Source organism: Capricornis sumatraensis, chromosome 6 (assembly GCF_032405125.1).
Source record: "Capricornis sumatraensis isolate serow.1 chromosome 6, serow.2, whole genome shotgun sequence".
In the NCBI taxonomy this organism is placed as follows: Eukaryota; Metazoa; Chordata; class Mammalia; order Artiodactyla; family Bovidae; genus Capricornis; species Capricornis sumatraensis.
In genome coordinates this window covers 113,269,393-113,274,564 of record NC_091074.1, presented here as the reverse complement: position 1 = coordinate 113,274,564, position 5,172 = coordinate 113,269,393, and the positions used below count along the sequence as shown (strand labels likewise).

The 5,172-nt window shown below is 46.1% G+C and overlaps 1 pseudogene; it reads right to left on the bottom strand.

The window, feature by feature from the left end:
* Window positions 1-350: 350 nt before the first annotated feature.
* On the bottom strand, window positions 351-2,029 carry LOC138080674 (RNA N6-adenosine-methyltransferase METTL16 pseudogene; annotated as a pseudogene).
* Window positions 2,030-5,172: the final 3,143 nt, after the last annotated feature.

The window sequence follows — 5,172 nt, the reverse complement described above, 5'->3', positions numbered from 1 at the left end:
GGATTCTCCAGGTAAGAATACTGGAGTGGGTTGCCATTTCCTTCTCCAAAGGTGATCAACTCAAGTCAGGTTTAAATCCCTTATGAGTTTACCGATGGCATTTTGTTGATGCTGATCACCACAATCCTTTCTCTGAACTACCACGCTACAATGCCCTGTAATTCTTTTTTTTTTTTTTTTAAAGGAGGGAGGTGTTTAAAAATGGACTCATTTGTTGGTTTTTTAAGCCAATTCCACATAATGTTATTAGTGGGCTAGTGATGGAATTCAGCTTGCCCTCCCCCGCCACAGGCCACTCTTCAAAGCAAGCTGCTTTATAGAACTTTCCCAACTGTGCGAGAATTTTGGAGTTAACTAGCAACAAGCCTGAAAATTTGGTTATGTATATAAGTACAAGTTCATCAAATCCCTGTTCTGGCCCTCAACCCAGTGTGTTTCAACTAAGGCATCATCTACCTCCTTCTTAACGTTTATCAGACACTTGAATAAGTAATGTCCAGCCACTCCTTGGAGATGGTTCCCTTTATCAGACACTGGGCTGCTGAAGGGCTCAGGAGCCTCGTGGTCCTGGGCTCCATTACTAGAGCCTTTACAACCTTCCAGAACCTCCATGTCCCCCTTTTTCTCACTCCTTTCATCCTCCGTGGATTCTGGGTTTTCCTCCTGGGCAAGTGAGTCCTGGCTGGGGCCATGGCCCCCCACAGTGGCAGACCTGCCTTCAGGTGGAGCAGGTCCCCCCAGGGCACTCTCCTGGGGGCCCTGGGCAACATCCTGGCTCCTGCCAGACTCTGGGGGAGACATTTCCTCTCCCAAGACTTCGACCACATCCTTGGGCGCTAGGGGCCCTTCTCTCAGCTGTCTCACTCGGCCTCTTTTCTTCCTCCTTAAGTGAATCCAGGAGTTTTCTATGGCCGTTAGGAAAAGACTCATTTCCTCCTTTCCACAGGGAACTTGTTTATGCTGGACCTTTAGGTCAGTGAGGACTTTTTCAATCCATGTTGTCACAACCACGATGCCTTCCACTGGCTCAGGGCCCAGAGATGATGCTTGGAGGGCTAGTTCTTCCATCACAGACCCCAGGGCTACAAACGTAATGGGCTTCCTTGGCCTCCCTAGTTTTCTTCACTTACTGGGTGGTGATGGTACTGTTACGTCATCATAAAAACTCCAAGCCAAAGCCCATCTCGTTGTCCGACCCTGGCAGAATTCAGTATAGGTGACTTTAGGAACCCTTTGTGTGTGAAGTTCTTCCTTCAGAGAAGCCAGGCTGCATTTCTTTCCCAGCATACAGCTAGACCATCTTAATCTTTTTTCAAGCTGTAAACTGTCATGGATGATCCTTTTAACAAACTCTAATTCACCTCCTTCTGCCATGATCTCTGTGATTCCTCCTGTATTTACAGAACTGGGTGGGGGTCTTCGAGGATTTTGAGAATTTACTCCCTTGGCTTCCAACTGATTGGCAAAAAAGGGAGGGTTGCACATGCAAAAGTCATAAATTATCTGAGATCCTTCTTTAAGAGTACCCATCAGGAGTGTCTTCTGTGATACTTTAACTGCTTTTATAGGATCAGATAAGTTATTCTGCTCCACATTCTTCTTTGCATAGTTGAAGCACATATCATTTACTTCTGTTGCAAGGAAACACCAGCCGTTTAAGGTTGTTCCAAGTAAAGGATAGATGCAGGATTCCCCAGCACCTATGTCAATTCCTCTTCGGAGGGTACTTTTGTCAGAGTTCTGATGACCGATCAGACTTTCTAACCCAATGAATATAGTTGAGTCTCAAGGGAACTGTAGGAATCAGTCTCTCCAGTGGAATATCGATAGAAAGTCCAAAATCTTCCCTTAGCAGAGTACAAGTCAGAGCTCTGACTGCTTCAGGGTCTTTAAAATTAAGACTCACTCCTCCATGCAGATTTATCTGAACTTGCTGCTTAAAATCTGGGTATTTGGTTGCCAGATATGCAAAGTCAGGAGGTTTGCCCTTGTATCTCTTTCTTGCATCCGCTGATTTACTCAGAGCCATCTCTGAAGTCAAAGTTCCTGCCAGACGACTAGTATAGTGTGGACCTCTACAACCCCAGAGTCTTAACCACCCACTGCGCGAAGATCCTAGATAGGCAGATGTTACGCCCTCAGTGTGCCGCCATCTTGGGCTTCCTTGAACTAAGAGGTTGGCAATAAAGATGAAGAAGAGAGGATAGAGCCAGGACAAAGTTTGGAAATGAAAATCGGAAGATTTGATCATGGATTGGTTGGAGAAAGTGGTTACAGCAAGGGAGGAACCAGGGATGACTTCTTAGGACTTGAGCAACTGGTGATACCAATTGCTGGGTAGAGATTGGAAGGAAGAGGACAGCAAAGGCGGGGGGTGGGGGGGGGGGCGGCAAGTTCTGGGGGCAGAACTGACAGCTCCATTTGGATGTGGTCATTGTTCACGGGATATCTAGGTGGACTTCAGTTTGGTTTGTACACAGACTTGTCTGCCCAAAACTGCCCCAGATTAGGGTCTAAAATAGGGTAGCTGACAGGGAAACTTTAGGAAGACAGACATTGTGATAGGCAAACAGAGAGTCCCTTAAAGTCTTGAACTTTTCACTGGATGAGTTTGCACTTACGGTAACCGGAAAGCCAGGTCTGGGTTCCATGACCAGTTCCGTTGCACTCTGGCGGTGTGAGCATGGTCAGTTCACCATCTCTTCAGAACCTTAGCTTCCTCAGTTGTAAATGGGAATAATCTTACAGCCCTCACTTTCAGGGTTTTGGTGACAATCCGTGTGCTAAACGGCACTGCATGCAATACGATTTCATTCTGATGTGGAATGTAAAAAACAAACAATAAACCAACCAACCCAAACAAAAACAAACACGTAGTTAGAACAGAGTAGCAGTTACCAGACAGGAAAGGGCAGGGAGAGTGAATGAAGTGAGTGAAAGGGAACTGAGTGAAGGGGATCAACTGCACCGGGATGGAGGGAAACTAAACTCGGGTGGTGAGCGCCCTATAAGTGTATACAGACGTAGAAACACAATGACGCATAACACATATAAGGGTATAAACCAACGTTACCTCAATTAAAAAGAAAAACTTCACAGGGGCAAAATTTGACTTACACTTTCCTAAAACAAAGAAATATATTTTTTTTTTAAATTAAAAAATAGACCAAGAAAGGTATCACAAACTGTAGCACAATAAACATCTATAAATCATAAATTATTTTAACATATACACAGACATCAAAACCAAAGGAATTTTTATATGAAAGTGAGCCATGTAAGAAAACTTGAGTGCATTCTTTCTTCAGGCCCTAAACCTTTGAAACCATCCCAAGAACAACCTTGGGTTTCTGGTGTCGATGAAATACTTTGCTTACTTTGTGTTTTAAACTCTCCCATTACCCCCAGTTAGTTACTCACAGCCTGTCCCCTGTGGCTGATGCTAAAATGCATTTCTCCCCCTGAATGTCCTAGTTTCTCAGGCTAAATCCATTCCATTTGGCTGGAGGAAGAGCCCAGACAATATCCGACATGACTTCCCTCCCCCTCGGCCACCAGAGAGCTTAGAGCTGAGCTTCAGGATTTTGCCAACACAGGACCACAGCCGAAACAACCACCTGTGAACTGAACGTTGCAGGTTTTATTTATTTCTTTTTGAACAGCAAAGCCTGGGAATGCCCAAGAAGGGGATGAGATCATCTGTCTGGTCTGTGAGCAGCACGCTCTGCAGGTCTTCTCATTCTGCATTACGTCATGCTGGAAAGAGAAGCGTCTGGATACTCCTTACACAGTGTGCAGGGGTGTGAAGCCAGGGAGACGCTGCTTGCTCTATGTGATACCTGCTCATGCAGGAGCACGCACGCCTGTGAATTCTGCCAACAGTTGAATTCTGTCAACTGGTTGCCTATGATTTTCAATCTAAAGATAAACTTGCACTTTTGTTAACTTATTCATTTACCTAATGACTGTCTATTTTGAGTGTTCACTTCTTAACAGGTACTAATACAGGTGCTGGAGATATAAAGGTTAACAAAACCCATGTGGCTGGCATTTTACTGAAAGAGATGGTCAATTAACAAATCAACATCTAACTACAGTAAGCCCTCTACATACGAGTGAGTTGCATTCTGAGAGCGTGTTCTTAAGTCCAATTTGTTCCTAAGTTCAACAAAGTTAGCCTAGGTACCCAGGCTAGGTACCCAGCAAACACAATGGGTTATAGAGCTCTGTGCTGTGTTGTGCTTAGCTGCTCTGCCATGTCTGACTCTTTGCGACCCCATGGACTCTAGCCCACCAGGCTCCTCTGTCCATGGGTATTCTCCAGGCAAGAATACTGGAGTGAGTTGCCATGCCCTTCTCCAGGGGATCTTCCCAACCCAGGGATCAAACCCAGATCTCTGGCATTGCAGATGAATTCTTTACCAGCTGAGCTCTCAGGGAAGCCCATAGTACTGTACCACAATAGGTTTCTAGTACTGTTACTGAAAGAGTGTGTGAGGTCTGGATGCTCACAAAGGACCATGGTAGAAACAATCACTCAAGAGCTAATAAGCAGGCCATATTGGTGGAAAGGAAAGTTTGCTTTATTTCAGATGACGGCAACCAGGGGCCTGGGAGAGGGTGACGGACGTTTGTCCAAAGGCTGACTCCTCCCTGACTGGCAACCAGTGGGGCAAGAGCTTTTATAGACAAAATGAGGTGGGGGGCGGGGTGGTACATGCAGAAACAGCACAACCAACTCTGACGCTCACCTTCAAATTGGCATTGGTGGCCTGTCCAGCAACATCTTGGTTGTTTTAGGTGCACTTAATCTTCAGTTCTGGAGAAGGCAATGGACTCTTGCCTGCAAAATCCCATGGATGGAGGAGCCTGGCAGGCTGCAGTCCATGGGGTCACTGGGAGTCAGACACGACTGAGCGACTTCACTTTCACTTTTCACTTTCATGCATTGGAGAAGGAAATGGCAACCCACTCCAGTGTTCTTGCCTGGAGAATCCCAGGGACGGGGGAGCCTGGTGGGCTGCTGTCTATGGGGTCACACAGAGCCGGACACGACTGAAGCGACTTAGCAGCAGCAGCAGCAATCTTCAGTTCCAGGGTCCATTTGTTCCCATTTCTTTGAGGCCAACTCTATGAATTGTGGCAACGTACATCACGGGTATGGTCTGGCCA